This window comes from Rhipicephalus microplus, chromosome 2 (genome assembly GCF_043290135.1).
Source record: "Rhipicephalus microplus isolate Deutch F79 chromosome 2, USDA_Rmic, whole genome shotgun sequence".
NCBI lineage: Eukaryota > Metazoa > Arthropoda > Arachnida > Ixodida > Ixodidae > Rhipicephalus > Rhipicephalus microplus.
In genome coordinates this window covers 83,031,871-83,050,537 of record NC_134701.1, presented here as the reverse complement: position 1 = coordinate 83,050,537, position 18,667 = coordinate 83,031,871, and the positions used below count along the sequence as shown (strand labels likewise).

Genomic DNA, 18,667 nt, shown 5'->3' with positions numbered 1-18,667 from the left:
GAATGCTAAGTCTGTCAGCGAAACTTCGTCAACAACCTCTACATAAGAAATGCGGTGACATGGGCTGGCAGCTGAGGCACTTTTCACTGGCCTTCAGTAAAACCGTGCTGAGAGTGACGTACAGGTGCTCAAAAAGTGAAACGGAGCCCACGAGCTGTTGCCATGCTGAGCAAAAGGGAATGCTGGCGTGCTTCATTAGAGAAGTGGTTCTTAATTTTAATACGAAACTGCACCAGAAGGTAAAGCCATCATTTCTCTATGAAAATGTAAGGCATCGCAAAATAGTTTTCAAAGCTGTGATGATGTATGGAATACCAGTCGATCGCCGTTAAACCAAACCACGCGTGCGATCCGGATGAACGATGCTCGGAAGAATAAACGTGTAACAATGTGTATAATATACTTGATGGGGCTTAAATGCCCCAGAACCACATTTTGATTATAAAAATCGCCGTTGTAGAGGGCTCAGGAAATTTAGCCCACAAGTCGTTCTTTAATTAGCACCTGAATCTTCGTATACGAGATTAGGTCATTTTCACTGTGATCAAAAATAGGACCTCCGCAGTCAGAATTCAATCCTGCAACGCGTGGGTTAGCAGTCGAGCATTCTAACCAATAAACTACCCTTGCATGTACAGGGCACAAAGCTCTTTTTTGCGAGAATTCTTCCTGCGAGGCCGTGGGGCTACTGCGTGACATAACGGCTGCTGACTGCACTTTTATCACATGAAGGTTCAAATGACAATGGTATTGTCAGTAACTATGATTACATTAGTTTTAAGAGTGTCTGAAAGATATTGCAATAATTATTACACGCAGTCCTCATAAAAAAAAAGTTCCTTTGTGATAGTTCTATCTATAGCCGTAGGACTAATGTAAACCTATACAGTACAAGAACTAACGCATGTAAAAAACAGTGTGAGACAGAAGGATTCGTAGTCTGACACAAGTTTTTCAAAGTATGCTAAAATACAAATTCCTCCACCGTCTTGATTATCGCACTTGTCCTGCGAAAACGCTCTTAAATAGTTCTATCGTCTGGACCAGTATATACTGAGCGAAACATCTTGCGTCAAAACTATTCGTCATAAACGATTATAAGCCACCCGAAGGCTTGGGTGGGCTAAAATCACAAGACGTTGCATGCGGGCAGCGAATGCTGTGCAAAAATCAGTTGCGAATAAACATATTTGTAAGTAGCTAGGTGAAATATTAAAGAAAGCGATTGCCATGAACTTCTCTGAAACTGATTTTTCGAGACCACTTGTTCAGTGTATGCTTCAAGTTTTCTTTTATTTGCTTGTTCACTTCCCTGTAAAATCACTTGCAGGCACAAGACGTCCTAACGGCTTATGAAAGGGGTGTTCGGCGTCATTATTATAATATTTCAGTGCGTAAGAGTAATTATGCACCTGAGATCCACTGCGTAGAAGCTCAACGATTGTTAATTTCCAAAGCACAAAATTGAAGAAGTATTACAGACAAAATTTTTCCTACACAAGACGGGAGCTGCTTTTGAACTCTAGTAAATGTTACTACTATACATGGGGCTGCAGCAGTGTTCAATGAAGTTAAAATCCTTCCATGAAAGAGCTAGGTAGGCGAATAATAGTTCTAGTTGTAAATAGATAGGCGTCAACTTTCCGCCAATTACTGAGTGGTGTGCCCCAAAAAAGCATCTTGGAGTCCTTTTCATTTAACGCATACATGAATGACACATATTTTATTGAGAATTCGACAGGTTTTGTTTTGTACGCAGATGACAATAGCCTGTTTGTCTCATCTGATACCCAACCAGACGTGTTCACACAAGCAAATAATGTGCTGTCCAAAGTACACGAGTGGTTCTGGTGCAACAGTCTACAAATCAACGTCAAAAAATCAAAAGCTCTTGTTTTCGCTGCTAAAAACAATTGTGTGTTTTACACAGATTTAGACATAGGCTGCCACTGTCTTGATGTGGCGCAGGAACACAAAACCTAGAGTGTTGTGTTTTCGAGACAGATACTGTGGAACTCACACATAGACCTCATTTTAAATAAGGGGTATGCTGCACTTTTCGTTTTTTTTTAAACGCCGTCATATGTTCTCGCCTTGTGTAATGTTCTAACTTCACGATTCCTTTTTCCGATCACATATAAGATAATAAATCTTAGTATGGGCTAAAGCTGCAAAACAGAATAATAACAGCCTATTTCTGCTTGAAATGAAAGCTATTTGTTGTATCAATAAGGTTTATTGCTTACATCGCACAATAGCGCTGTTTCAAAAAAACATAAATATTGCTGACTAAGATATTTACGCATACTACCTCCTAGATCAGCTGCATTTAGCTGATAAATAGAATGCGCACTTTGTAAACTATTTCCCAGCTCTCGCAGAAGACCCAACACCCAAATTATACGATCATACGAAAAGTGGTTAGTAAAGCGCCATCTAACAAACTAGTACTCTCAAAACCAGAGCTATAATGTACCCAACCATTTAAATCAATTACAAAACGCATAAATACAGAAACGTAATTATCATGGACGCATTTGCTTGATGTCGTTCTCTTTGAATAATTTCAAATTTATGCGTAAAGCTTGAAATTGTTTACAATGTATTCATAACATGCATGCTCTTTTTTTCTTTTTTTCACTGCTGCATCTTTTCATACTCATTTTTGCATTGTAGCAGAAAAATACTTTTTTGGCGGTCATATTATTCACACGTATTTTGTCCTGTTAAAACTGAGCACGCATATATATATATATATATATATATATATATATATATATATATATATATATATATATATATATATATATATGTGTGTGTGTGTGTGTGTGTGTGTGTGTGTGTGTGTGTGTGTGTGTGTGTGTGTGTGTGTGTCTGTGTATATAACCAAAGAAGAACGTGTTGCAATAATTAAGCTACAACAACGAAACACATTGTTTCTACTTACTGCTCATGTCTGCACTGCTGCTGTTGCCTACTACCGGCTCCCTAGCTTCTACTGTATGCTAACAGCTTTTTTTCTAAGCTGATTTTTTACAATGTACTTTATGCATGTTGTAAATAAAATTTCGCGCTCCCTTCGCGACGCATGTTAAGCAGAGATGAACTAGAAGGCCAATTGCTGCTGCTACCACCGCGCGAGGGCAGGGGCAGGCCACCGCCGCGGCTGCAACCACTATTGCGGATCGGAAGCGTCCGCTGCGGTACCACTGGGAGGCGGCACTCACCAGCTATGAGCTGGCCGACCAGCTTTGGGCCATCCGGCAAGCTAAAAATGCCACCTTGGTTGCAAAATGTTGCGCCTGGGTTGCAAAATGCCACCTGGGCAAGCAAAAAATACCACCATGCTTTTTTTGGTTAACCATGTCTGTTGGCGGTACAAGCCACGCTCAAAGAAAAGCCTTCTTCTTTTTACGTCCGCCCGGTCTAAGCTAGTCAAGCGTGGCATCGCTTGGTATACCTGTCGGTTCAAGTGCACGAATAAACAGAAAGGAAGAGCGGACAAGCGCTTTCTCGCAGCTAAACTGGTTATGAGAAAGAGAAGAATATATAAACAGGCTATCAAAAAACAACGCACTTGTCCTCGCTTCCTTTCTGTTTATTCGTGCGCTTGAACCGACAGTTATACCGTGCATATCCAACTAGCCCAAATTTCGATTCTGTGGCATCGCTTTTTCTTGACTAAAGGCAGCTCTAACTTGCTCTTGTCACCACCAAATATAATGTAGTTTTTCTAAGTTCGTCGCCTTCAACAAGCAGGTTTTCCTAATCCCCTGCTAACGTCAATCGCCGAGACTCTCCTTACGTCACTAAGAGTGCCTGAGAAGGGACAAAGCAACTGCCTACTAAACAAATCACATTCCAGCATGGCTGTTATTCCCTACGTACACGAGGTTTCCCATAGGCTAAAGAAGGTTGCTGGCAAAATAGGTGTACGAGTTGTGTTCTGCGCACGCGACAAGATCGCTGGGCTATGTCGCAGAGTTAATATTGAAGGACCTAAGAAAGAAGAATGGACTAAGAAACACGCTGCGCGCTATGTTGAATGTGTTTTAGCGATTGTATACAAGGTATTGTTTACATGCGGGCTCTGTTACACTGGCCAAACAGGCCGATGCATTGATGATCGCTTGAGGGAGCACGCTTACTTTCTAAAAGGCTCTGTTCCCAGCCACTTGGTGGACCATTGTAAAAAGTGTGGCTGCCAGCCAATTTTTGACAAGTGTATGATTATGGGGCGATATAAAAATCAGCGCGAGCGCGAGATTAGCGAAGCCTTCTACATTCAACAATTTGGTGCTTCCTGTGTTAGCGTACCTTCAATTTTTCTGCACACTGTGAATTTCGTTATCATTATCTAAGGTCCCCTGATATGACTGGCTGTTTATTAAATAGAAAGTTTGGCACATGTATGTCCGATTTTGCTGATGTTGCATGGTTATGCGCAGATATTGTTTTCCTATATATTGCAGTTGTCAATTGCAATAAAATTTGGTTGTTAGTTCAGCACTCTGTTCTTGTCTCTTCTATCCTCTTCTGTCGTTTGCGCTATTAAGCACTTTCTTCGTCTACTTTGCTGTGATTGATGTCCGTAACATCGCAGCGCTATTTCTACATCAGCGTCAAGGCAGTTAGTAAGTTCCCCAATGCACGCAAACTGGGCAATGCTCTTAAAACCACAGCGATTAGGTAGCCTTTGTAAGCGTCATCTCATGAAAAAAAATTGGAGTTAATATGTAGCGCTGACGCTCCAAAAACAGCTGTTCACTTTAAGAAGTGAACACCATCACACGAAAAAGAAAATTTCTCCTTCTTCGGAGATCATAACTTGCTCAACTAATTGAGGGAAATGTTTAATTAAGAAACCTGCACTTCAAACAAAAAGATGAAATAACACAGAGAAGCAGAAAATACATAAATGTTTGAAAACGACAAAAATAAATAAATAATACAAGATGAAAAATAACTTAATGGTTTTCTGCAACTCTGTGTTCGTATACTCTTCTTGCTGTTTTTTTTTTCTTCAGTGTGTTAATAAAAAGAACCAATGTAGATCGGCGCTCATTTTTACGTGGCAAAGTAATGTAATTTACAATGGATTACAATTGTTGGCAACGTAGTTTGTTGGTTATCTCATGGTAAAGTTTCTATTTTATGGACAATACTCTTGCAATCAAGTTCATGATTTATTTACTTAAGTGAAATATATTATTGTATACTCAGAATCACGTAATTTTTCGGGATTGCCAAAGCTTTATTATCAATAATGTTATTTCTCTCTTTCCGAAATTGAGCCAAAAGTGTGTAGTGAAACTCTTTCGCATTCAATTTGGCACCGATTGGCTAGCCTCCGTGCCAGGATGCACTGCGCATATGCCGAATCACTAATGTTCTAGTCCTTATCTGAAGGAAGACAGAAAATTAAAAATAAGAGAAAGCAGTAAAACTTACGTTGAAAACGTCGGGTTGGCTACATTATAAATAGAGAGAAAGATAGGCGAATAAAACGATGCGAAAGAAAGGAGGGACCGATTAATGACCCCTAGTACTCCACTATATGCACTGGTTATAATCTGGTGATACACTGCAATACATAATTTGAGACAGATGGGCATTCGGACAGTTGGAGACATTTTATTTGATGTTTCAATTTGTATTATAGATTTTTTTCTCTTTTTAATATATTCTGCGTTCTTTTCTGTATTCCTGGTCTGTTCTGTTCTGTTTTAACTGTTTTGCTGTGGAGAGATTGAGGTGCGTATTGCCTCGGCTACTCCGTATCACAAAGTTCTGCAGCGAAAAATAAATTAATGATACTTTTCTGTATTCCTGTTTTGAAATATTGAAGCACCACAGTGCCACGTCAAAGCCTAACCTGTTACGCCATGTATCAACTTACGTAACCATGCATTACAAATGCCTCATGAAAATAATAAAGGAGGGCCCAAAGTTTCGTATATAAACTTCATAAATTCATTTATTTAGAGTGGCATTGTCAACCAGCGCCTGAAGTAATGAATAACAATTTTCCTCAAGGGCTTGTTGTTAGGTGGCCGAGAATGGCCTGATGATGAAGCTTAAAGAATGGCTCCCGCAAAAAAATATAAAAATTGAACAGAGAGAGTGCGTCGGCCGGGAATCGAACCCGGGCCACCCGCGTGGCAGGCGAGTATTCTACCACTGAACCACCGACGCCTACGTACAGCGCTTTCCAAGTTGAACGTGTTATTGCGCAACATCTAGCTTAATCTAGTTCCTCCCAACGCGACGGCTGCGCGTTTTCAGAATGCCATTGTAAGTGGAGACAAACAATTTTACGGTGCGAAATATACCTGGGCGGTAAGATAAATTGTTCAGAAAGAATAGTGCATTCAAGGCGCGATAAACACTGGTACGTCGCACACATTGTCGGCCTTTCGAAATTCTGTACACTATTCGTCAAGGCGTATAGCTTCCGCTTCAGAATTATTAGTTGTCGAGCTCACCATGCAGTGCGTTGTACCATGCGGTTGGAACATGATTAGCATGAAATGTCCATATGAAGATTGAAGCATGTCCCAGTGGAGCTATTCGTAAGGGATAGTACTATGTTAAACTTCTTTCATTTAGTATCTTTACGCAATTTTCCTCTCTTTGCGTAAGAAAACAAGATAGTCTGTTCGGATGCAGCTAGAGATGGGGGATGTTATCATGGAATTCCTCCCAAATTATCACATCGCTATGTTCCTAAATCTATTGAGCCATTTTCAATAGATTTTGCATAATTCTCCAGTGGCTACTTATGTATTCTTTAGAACTGGAGATGAAGCATAACAAACATATGTGGGACTCGCAGGTGCAGACTCCCAACAAAATCTGTGCCTACTTGTCACACGTCTGTCTGTAACTTCACCAGGCGTTGAATCTGTGCCACAGCAACACGCTTAAAATGGTACATTGCTGCGCATAACATAGACTACACAGATATACGTAAGGGGGTCACCATAGTTGGTCATCCAGCTCTAGACGTCTTGCATACTTAATTCGAGCATTGCGAAAAAGGTGGCGTTTCAATTGAGCCACTTGCCAGTACGAGTTCACACCCTACGTGGTATTTACAGTGTGTTATTCCAGTGGTATTGAAGCAATAATGTTATACCCAGTGTTTTCACCATTCAAGATATTTACCCATTTATAAATTGTGCTGGTCAGCACAACTGCTCGTTGCGATACATTATTGAGAATAAACTTTCAACTTGTGCAAAAATATATAATTCGCGCACAGATATTACTTGTCCACACAAAATCAATCCCATATATATTATCTAAAAAGAAATCTCACTGTCCACACAACTTGTACATAAACTAAAAACAAATAAAACAAGCACAGCACACCAAGGTTATAGCATTCAAAACAATCGTCTCATTTATTCTGGAGTCCGCTAACATTCTTTGGGATTACTTTACTCAGGTAATATATTTAAATATAAGAGACCCAAGGAAATGCAGTATCGTTTATTTTTAAACGTACCGACAGGGTCTCGGTCTCGGATAAGGTGGTGGAGGCCAATCTGAAGCCCACCTGAGAGAGGAATAAAACAAAAATTAAACATAGTTGAACTAGTTGGTACGTATTCATTCCAAAAGGAACAGGAAGTGGAAACATGGCAACATGGAGGTGGTGTCGTGAATTTCATTTTTAGTCCGTTTGCACGGCCCATCTCTTTTAGAAGGAGGGGAATAAAATTGTGGGATCCTGTAAGATTTAAACGCAATAGCGATATCCTGTTCAGGGTGTGTACTTAAAACACTTCGTGAATGACATATTTTTGAACTTGCTATGCACCCACTATGTGGCCTTAAAGGTGCAGTAGCGTGTGTGCCTTTCGTTGTGGGCGACTGGCTTTAAACAATGAAGTCATTATGATAATCTTATGTTCTGGAGCCTGATGACAAGGTACGCTTGTACTACTCATTACTACGGCCGTAAGAAATGCGAAGCATTTCCTTCGCATTTCTTAGCGAACTTCGGCGACATTGAGCGTATCTATCTATCTATCTATCTATCTATCTATCTATCTATCTATCTATCTATCTATCTATCTATCTATCTATCTATCTATCTATCTATCTATCTATCTATCTATCTATCTATCTATCTATCTATCTATCTATCTATCTATCTATCTATCTATCTATCTATCTATCTAGCCGCTTACGTTTGGGTGCTCTCGTGGTCACCTCCTCAACTTGCCGTGAAGCAAAATATAGCATGAAAGGGTAAGATGTTTTGACGAATGTGACACGCTGGTCAAGACATGAATTCCGTCGCGTACGTCGTCAAACACTTCCCGACAGACAGTGGCACATACCCACGGAAGGATAAGGGCCGCTGGTATGCGGGTATGTGCCACTGGTGATTGACACTTAGTATCTACCCAAGAACGATGAGAACACGCATGACCAATTTTAATGCGCTCGCGTTAAGAAATAACCGACATCGGTAGCGTCGACCCAACGAATGCAAAGAATAAACGTAAGGGTCCCAGTTGGAATCAAACCCAAGCATTCTGCGTGGCAAGGAAGCATTTTACGAAAGAGCTACACCAGGCCTCGGAACTAATTTTCAAATAGACGCTAATCTTCATGAAACGTGAATAGTGGTTGCAGTGCTGCCTACCCAATTTTACAAACGTTACGTATGTACTCCTTTAATACGGCCGTCACGTCGGGTTAACGTAAATTGTTGTTAGTTGCCACGCGCTGAAGTTAATTTACGTAACTTATGTAAAGTTATGTTTATTTATGTATGTCCAGGCCCAGCATCCTTGCGAAGATAAACGCTTCATATCAGCTTCTCGTGTGGCTAATGCGCATGTCCCAGCTGGCATCTTCACGCAAGTGCAAAGATGGTTATATATACATCTGCAACTCTTCAACATGTGTCTGTGTGTGCAACTTATGTACATATATTTAGCGTCATTTTATGACATCGTTTTTTGCCCACCCCTCATGTAATGTCCCTCGTGACCCTTTAGGTACTAATAAACGAATAAACGAATGTCACTGAATATAAAATTGAAACACGGTCACCTTCCCTCCACATGCTTCTCATAACGTCGATATCCAGGTACGTGGGATTTGCCGAATTTTTTTCATGTTGTATTGTGAAGCATGTAAACACGTGTTCGTTTGTGAAGCATGAAGGTTACTTTCATTGAAATTCAAAGCAGAGGGAGTTATTTGCTGTAAATTCACAAGGTTTCACTAATATTTTTCGCCGTGTTCGGTTTGGTGGTCTCAGTCTGTCACACTTGTTTTTAAGGCAGGTCGTAAGTCGTTTTATGTTTATGCGGGACACAAGGAATCTGTTTCTACATGCAGTTATTCACCTGAAGGTTGAAATTGTTCTACGCGCACTCATTGTCACCTCGGGGTACGTGTATGGGGCGCTTTATTGTTATCTAAGAGAAGTCGTAGGTGCATGCAAACTTTATTGGCACGTTTTCCTAGCAAGCATTTAGCGGATGTAAAACGAAAAAAGTAGTATAGAGACCTTTTTGACATTGTTTTACTGGTTCCAATTTACAAAAGTTTGTATCCTCTTGGACGCGGCCAAAAATGTACGGGACCGAATAAAAAGATGGCTGTCCCATCTAGGTAAAAATCATGTTTCTTTAAGCTCTATACAGGAAGTTTAGAAGTTATAACTTTAATGCACGAAAAGCGTCTGTTTGTACCATGGGCAACGCACTATTCTCTGTCTTAAACCTGAAACAATCGAACATTTTTCTGGATTGTTGGCAAGGTGTTTTCTTTTGGGACACTCTGCAGAGAACTATCAAAAACTATTTACCACTAGATGCCTACATGATCAGGTGTTTTTTTTGTTTTTTTTTTGCGATAGAAATTTTACGGACAATCTGGCTGGGTTTTGCCGCTGGTGTCAACGTCACTGTCAGTCACTGTATATATATATATATATATATATATATATATATATATATATATATACAGTGTATACAGTGTATATGTATATATATATATATATATATACATATATATATATATATATATATACATATATATATATATATATATATATATATATATATATTTATATATATATGAAAACGCAAGAAAGAAAAATAATATATATATATATACATATACACTGTATACACTGTATATATATATATATATATATATATATATATATATATATATATATATATATATATATATATATATATATATATATACATATATATATATATATATATATATATATATATATATATATATATATATATATATATATATATATATATATATACAGTGTATACAGTGTATATGTATATATATATATATATATATATATATATATATATATATATATATATATATATATATATATATATATATATATATATATATATATATATATATATACAGTGTATACATATGTATATATATATATATATATACATATATATATATATATATATATATATATATTTATATATATATGAAAACGCAAGAAAGAAAAATAACGCAGAAAAAGTCTCCGGCCCACGAAATTGAACGCGGGACCCCTGAGACGTGAATGTGAGGCGTTACTGATCCACTGATGAGCTCGTTCTTCACCATTCAAAAGGCTAGCTATTCATATCTACCACTTACTGCTGGTAATGGGCATCTCGGGAAGGGGGGGCGGGAACAATTGTGCTTTAGCATTACCAGCAAGATGGTGCAATGAGCGTTCGTCGCCACATCGTCACAACGCGGCGGCGCGTGCTCTCCTCTCTCACGCGTACTTTGCCCCGCAGAGAGGAGGTGGCCTTATGCTCACTCGCGCCCATATCTCGTGGTGGGGAGGATCGTAAGTCTTGGCTGGCTTTGGACTTTTACCGGTATGATTCTGTTGTGGTCACTGGGCGTACAAAGGTCACCTCAATTGCTTCACAGTGTCCGTTTGTGAAAAAGGCGCGCTTTTCAGAGCCAGCGAAGTAACAACTAGGACGTTTATTCGCGTTCATCTGTGCCCGTGTGAACGTTTTGTGCGTCATTTGTGCGAGAGAAACGCGGGCAATGTTTCAATCTGCTTGCTATTCTGTGCGTGAACTTCCAATTTGTTACTGTGACGTTCATCGCTTCGCATTTGCGGCAGAGCTGTGATATTTACCAGTTATTGAAGAAAATGATGGAGCACCTTATGCTACGGGTATGCTGCTCGGCCTTCACAGCGAATGTCGAGGGGATAGCTGTGTTGCCCGTACGACGCAATCCACCAGGCTCCGCGTAGCGAACGACTCTACGTATTAGGTGTAGAGTTGTAATTATACCAAAATCTATACAATAACGACCTTATTGTAGGATTTAGCGTAGGATTATTAACTACGCCAACGACTACACAAAAACGACAATACAGAAAACATAGCACGGGCCTTAAAACTACACAAAGAACTATGCATTAGCGCTCCATTAACCTCTCAATTAGCGCTGTATTACGATAGGCGTTGTGTTTCAAAATAGATGTACAAGAAACTCTCTATTGAGAGTCGTTTTTTAGCAGCAAGGCTGTTCCTGGTCGAGCCTTGGCATTTCCATGAAGAGCTACTCTTCCAAGTAGGAATTTTCAGCTCGCCCAAAAAACAGCACATTTAGGAATAAGGTTAATCGAGCAATATTACAGTCAACGCAATGATACCTAACATGTACATCAGTGCAAACAGCAACAACTGAAAACGTCAAGCTCTGAAGCAAGAGTCGAAGAAGTGTAGCTACTGCTTCATGTTTCAGAGTAAAACTACGGATTCAATAGTTGCTATGCGCTGTTTATTTTAGCGTTGTAACATTCATTCATTGTCCACAACATTTAATATGAGATTAATAAAACGCATTCGTTTTGTTATTTGTTGCTGTTGAGAGCCCTGCTGGTCAAGCCCATTGGTAGGTTGGAAGGGTCGCGCACTTTTTTATCGCAGAGCAAGTGACCGGTAATCACGTTTTAATGTCGAAAGAAGAGCCACTTCGTTACACTAATCACTATACATAATTCTTATATTGTGCAGTGTGGCAGTAGTCTTCACCAGATCATAATTACTGAAATAAGCCTGCGATACTGTATATTAAAGAAATATACACAAGCAAAGCATACACAAAGCTGTCAACAAATTGAAATCTTTATTTATTTTGCATATACCTTCTTTTGATTATTGTCCTACCGTATATTCAGTGGCTCATTCGCATAGAGCAGTAAAGTTAGGACAAATTCCTGCGTGTCTTCATGCTTATTCAGTACTTTCAAGAAATAGCACACTGAAACACCACTCATGTGAAAAGCTGCTGTGGTACTCCACACACCACGCAATTTTGCTAAAGAGTAATCCGTATTGTGTATACTTTAATATTAATATGAGGCAAAGCTAAAATGATAACTTGTCGGGTTTAACGTGTCAAAACCATGCTATGATTGTGATACCCCTGAAAGTTCACCACCTAGGGGTCTTTACCATGCACCTGAATCTAAATAAACGGGCTTCGGGAATTTTCGCCTCAATCAAAAGCACGGCCGTGGTAGCCTCGGTTCGGTCCCGTGAACCTCGGGTGGGCAGTCGAGCGCCATAACCCACTATAGGCCACCGTGGCTGGTATAAGGGGCAAATCTCACTCATGATTAGTTGGAATCCTTCCTCCGAGCCCGCGAGACTGCCGCGTGGCACAACAGCTGCTGTGCTGCACTTTCTTCCCATAAATGCACCTGTGGCGATTACATTGTTGCTAATTATAAACTCGATTATGGTATGTTCATAGGCCTCTAATAGAGCTTGTGACAGTTATTGCAAGGTCATTGAAAGGACGTCGTTCATCATATGTATGATCAGTCTTTGTGGAAAAATAGTGTTCTGTCCTTTCTACAACAAAAAGCAAGTAGCAATGCTTTTCATTGTAACACCGTTTCATGAATTCTCGCAAGCGTGCTGATCTAATCCCCGCTGGCGCGAAAGCCGCGCTCGCATAGCAAACAACGCTTCGCACTCACCCGGGAAGTTTCATCAGTTGCTGTTTACAACTACCTGCCGTCGCGCCGCAGTCAAGGTCAAATTACACAGGTCACGAAACTCTGATCAAGGAGTCGAAACCATTGCCACTGGCATCAGCTCTCGACCACTGACAACTGAAGCGTGACTAGGGGAGGAGACGACAAAGAACCAAAAGCAAAACTTGATACAATATCTTTTTTCAAATAGTCGTATTTTTATGTATGCCAAAGTTCACTATACATTTGCTTTACACGTCATCTTGCAGTTGCTTAAATGGCTGATTGCCTAATTTTTTTTTGGTAGAAGGTCCTAAATGGGGGAAGAAGGAGGCTGTGTCCATAAAATCTGCTATCTGGGCTTGTGTTCAGTTCGGCACATGGCCAGGCTAGCGAGGCATCGCTCACATGGGCGGGGAGGTTTCAAAGCACTGGCCAAACACCACTCAGGAAGTAAGAAAGCTTTCCTCTGCAATACCCGTGCCAAACACCTCCGCCATCACCTCGTGGCCACCACAATAAATGCTGTCGCGGCCAAAGTAAAGTTGGCATCAGCTGCGTCACTTCCGTTGACATGCCAAACATGACGTCACCCAGACAGTGTTGCCAATAATTCTGGCAAGCGAAGTGATGATGATATGTGGGGTTTAACGTCCCAAAACCACTATATGATTATGAGAGACGCCGTAGTGGAGGGCTCCGGAAATTTAGACCACCTGGGGTTCTTTAACGTGCACCCAAATCTGAGCACACGGGCCTACAACATTTCCGCCTCCATCGGAAATGCAGCCGCCGCAGCCGGGATTCGAACCCGCGCCCTGCGGGTCAGCAGCCGAGTACCTTAGCCACTAGACCACCGCGGCGGGGCAGGCAAGCGAAGTGAGCTTTGCGAAGAAATATTTGAAATTCATTTACAAAGTTTTGTAGTTTATTTGCCTATGTGTGGTTGATTAGCCTGACATTTTAGAGCTTGACTAGCTCTGAAAATGAATGTGTAAATTGCCGCTTCTGTCACAACTGACTGCCTTCGCTGGCACTCAGACTTTGGTGACGGTGAATGCGACACGTGAAACAAAAGGACGCTGTACTTTACGGCTGTCAAAGTGATATTCTCAAGGCTGCTGTCTCACTTCAGTGGTTTCTGTGATTGGACAACGTGACTTTTCACTTATTCTACTATTATGCTCGTGATTTCACACTTTATTCATCCGCAAAGTTGACAGTGCATGTTGCTAGTATACGCTATTTCGCTAATAGCGTATACCTGCTTCCTTAATAATTTTTGTTCGTCTTTTTTTTCTCTCGCGCACGCAGTCAGCGAGCAAGGGCGCATAAGAGGTCAGCAATCTAAAAAAATAAATTTCGCGCCATGCAGGCCAAATGCAGGACGTCGCTACCACGTTTGGTTTCGACGTCATGTTTCATTTTTACTTTTTGTTTGCTATTAGTTGTCCTCTCATACGCAGATGGCTACAATGGCAACGAGCCGCCAAATAATGAGCAAACGGGTTTCTATGGAAGTAACGCTACCAGTTTACATACACCTTGCCACAGTAGCAAGCGACAGGGAGGACAACGCCTTAACTGAAGTACGTCGTCGGTTCTGCGACGACCACGGGCTGGTTACAGGGACGTTTTTGTCACATATGATTACCAATTCGCACTGTGAGTTTTACGGCGTGCAGTGAATAAGTTGGGCAATGTAAGAATGAACGCCAAAATATTTTGCTTGCTCAAGGAGAATACAATACAAGTTCATAGTTTGGTTATCTTGTATGAAAACTTGTGCGTTACATAGCAATGACAATCCGAATTTTCCTTTAATGAGTACTCTACCTCGACGAATACTCAGTTTTCTTCAGAAAGACGCTATTTTGCACGTGTGCTCCTTTGAGAGTACAATAAATGATTACGATACTCACAGTGCCATTGTGATACCAAAACATAATCGAAATAGAGATGAAGGACAAGTAGACAACGTCAAATCAGCCCTTTCACTGTTAATGACGTGGGCAGTAAGTGTATATTGTCTAATCAAGGTCTTCTACAATTTTCTTGCAAAATTACTATGACCTTAATTCAGTGACATGACCAGGGCAATCCGTTATCGAGAGAGTAACTATACTTTTGTTGACCAACCACCTCATAAATACCCATACAGGATAAAATGGTAAAATGATACGTCACAATAGGAGCGCAATATGCTTCAACGTCGATAATTAGCCCAGTTTTTGCTCATACACGTCTCCATAAAGAATGAATGCATTATACAATTGAGGTATTTAAAACCGAGACAAAACGAACTGTAATGACACAAAAGTAATTCTGTCAAAACATAACTGATACCTGCTTACACTAATACATAACAGAACAATTTAGCAGTCGACAGAGTTTTCTTTGTAAACTGCACCAAAATAAATGCAGAAATATAAAATAAATGCCTGTCTTCAGTGCAATCAGTAGTTTTTGACGGAAATTTTTGTTCGTATGCAAAAAAAAAAGCGCACGCTGTGATCTCGTGCCCTCTGCTTTCTGCCGCAGTATCAGCCACCACCGGAATCCACAGCGAATTCGTCCCTCGTGGTACCCGGGCGTGCGGGGCGAAACTCGTTGGTTTTGCTGGAGAGCGAAGCTACAGGCCCAGCCGGAGAGGAACGCGCCGCACGCCCACCATCCCGGAGGTCATGCTCAGCAGTTCCTTTTATAGTTTTTCTCTGACAGATAGCACAAGCTATAGAGGACACCCGTGAGGTCTCTATATCACCCACGGACCTTAGGCACCGGATCACTGTAGCGCACTTTCACGTAGGCCAGGTAGCTCAGGTGATGTTTGCCAAGGTAATACTGCAATGCAGCACGTGCCGACAAAAACCACAAGTGGAGCCGTTTTGCAGCGTCCGTCGACCGCAACAGGAAAGCGTACAGCCGATGCCCCATGTACTAAGAAATCTTTTACATACTTACATATTTCGGCAACTGCTGTTCTGAACCACTACTTCAGCTATATCATCAACCCCGCGTGTTGAGTAAGCCACGGGCCAGTAATGCTTCGAGCCCTGTGTGGTATCGAAGCCGCGTTCTACAGAGTATTTTTTATTCATTGTGTGAGACGTGTTATAGTTTCAAAATGTGTCTGGTTAGAATAATTTTTTGTTGTGGTGCATTGTTCAGAACACTATAGTCTGCTACAACTTTACAAAAATATTATACCCCCCCCCCCTCTACATATATTTCTATACCGCACACAGAAAACTGACGTTGGTAATATTTAGCGAGATGTTTCGCTGTACACGTAACCTTTATACCGAGCAAAGAACAAACGATTAGAACCTAAACACAAATGATTACACAAACCAACGGAGCATTTGCGTTTCAAACATAGCTATCAGCACCCTGGCTTCTCACAACATGTCGACAGAAACCGCAACACCTTCAGCCTCTAGTCCTCAAAGACAACGGGCTTGCCTAAGTGTGTCGCCGCATGGTGACATTGAGCGAAACGCAGCACGTGAATGATGTGGTACAGAAACCCACGTATTCTTTTTTTGAGGCGTCCGATGGATTCATTGTTGTTACATTATGATAGCGTCATTATGACATGATCACTTGGTCTAAGGTGGGGGGGTTAGTAATAGACATGTTTACTCATCAGACTACCAAAAACATATTGGTCGTCATGCAACTCACACGTGAAGGATAAAATCATGCGTAAAATTATTCACACTCTGTGCAGAAGCCTAGTAAAGAATCACTCATTTCACCACTTCTTTGATCTTTTATGACGTTATCTGCACCGAATATCTTTGGGACAACTTTCATACATGCATGTATTCAACTGCTGTGACAGCGAAGTGAGAAAATTACGCCCAAAAAGTTAAACAGAAAAGACATCCAATGAGTTGTGAGGTTGAAGTACACTCTGCGTTTAGCACAACTTTGTTCATCAGCAACATACATATATGACGGCGCTCTACGTTTTTCTGTGTTATAAAAATACCAGTAAACGTCACCGCCTTTACAAATATTCTGTTTGTTTTTTTAAATAATAAATAAATCGCTTACAATGCTATCATTGTCAATGTCCCTAACAAACTGATTTGTAAGTTTTCCGACCTCCTCCTATGTGATTTCAAAAGTCCTTAATTGACGAGACATTGGGGAACATAAAAGAATCAAGGAGGTTTCACGCGCTCTATAGCAACGGCCGGGCTACAAAAACACTTCAGTATGTGGCACCATGATAAATTGTACGAGGTGAGTGTTTTTAAAGGAAACATATATTTTAGTTTAATGCAGTGCCATCGCATTCCGCGTGTGTTATACAATGCAGCGACAACAGCCCGTACTCAAATCGCGATCTTGCCGATCATGCCAAGTAAATAGTGACGCATCATAACTCTCGCAAAAGCACAGCCCAAATCTTCGTATGTTTGTCCCTTTGAGTGAAATAGTCACCAGCTACCTTGAGTTATGATTCAGGTTTTCTTCATGCACGTTTCGTTTTACGCCGTAAGTACTGAAAAAAATAAAAAAATAGAAAAGAGTGCGTCGGCCGGGAATCGAACCCGGGCCACCCGCGTGGCAGGCGAGTATTCTACCACTGAACCACCGACGCCGTTGTCCAGGCCGCCAAGGATTGCCTCGGTCACTGCCCGTCCACAGGCTTAATTTAGGTCACTGAACCGGCGTCGGATTCTCTGTCAGATTCTGTCAACAATACGTACGGCCAAGTTTAACATTTACTCGATCTCGCAAAGTGGCTTACCTGCTATAACTCATCGAAATGGTGTATGTCATCTAAAATTATTTATTGAACTAATATAAAGTCACCACAAGATCGGCTAGTCACACCTTTTTTGCGTATTTGTCTAGTTGCGCTGCCAATTGAGAAGGTCGCATACTCAATCTACATTGACGGCACTTGTCAAATGTTTAAAGTAGTATTTTTTAAGCAAAAAGATAATACTTAGGACAGATTGTACGATCAAAATGAGACAAAATTCACTATCGCAATTCGAATCAATCACAGCTGTAGCACGAAGCCTTCTCAAGTGTGCCTTGTTAAGTTCCACGTGTGTTTCTTTTTTTTTACCCATGCAAATTGATTCTATGTGTGATTCGAGAATTCGCAACTATAACGAAATTATAACGAAATTATAAACGAAAATTATATTCGAAATTATAACGTCGGTAGCATTTTGGTTTTGCTTGATTCTTCAAAACACATGTGGAAACAAACTCATTGATTAGTTTTTCCTTCTTATTTTTTTCTGTTTTATGACCCTATGTATGCACTACTCAGCCAAGATATTGTTCAAAATCGGAATGTCTCAAAAGAGAAATTTAAAAGAAAACATGCGTCGGCCGGGAATCGAACCCGGGCCACCCGCGTGGCAGGCGAGTATTCTACCACTGAACCACCGACGCTTTTTTTTTTCTTTATTTGACTGACGCCGATGTCTTAAGGGATGGCTTGATTCAGAACGTAGTATAGCGCAACATTTAGTTTCATCTAGGTCACGCGCCGCACCGAGTGCTCGATCTCCGTAAGAGCCTTGGAATATTCACAAAAAACGCTTTTGCGGAGCTTCTTATACTGAGGCAGTCAGTTCGATTGTTCAGAAACAATAGTGCATTCGCAGTCAC

The 18,667-nt window shown here is 40.7% G+C and overlaps 3 non-coding genes across 3 annotated transcripts; all 3 read right to left on the bottom strand.

Moving 5' to 3' along the window:
* Window positions 1–6,124: 6,124 nt before the first annotated feature.
* TRNAG-GCC (transfer RNA glycine (anticodon GCC)) lies at window positions 6,125–6,195 on the bottom strand. The gene has a single exon. It is a non-coding gene; the product is annotated as a tRNA-Gly (tRNA).
* Window positions 6,196–17,565: 11,370 nt separating this feature from the next.
* Window positions 17,566–17,636, bottom strand: TRNAG-GCC (transfer RNA glycine (anticodon GCC)). The gene has a single exon. It is a non-coding gene; the product is annotated as a tRNA-Gly (tRNA).
* A 741-nt stretch (window positions 17,637–18,377) lies between these two features.
* TRNAG-GCC (transfer RNA glycine (anticodon GCC)) lies at window positions 18,378–18,448 on the bottom strand. The gene has a single exon. It is a non-coding gene; the product is annotated as a tRNA-Gly (tRNA).
* Between the last annotated feature and the right edge of the window lie 219 nt (window positions 18,449–18,667).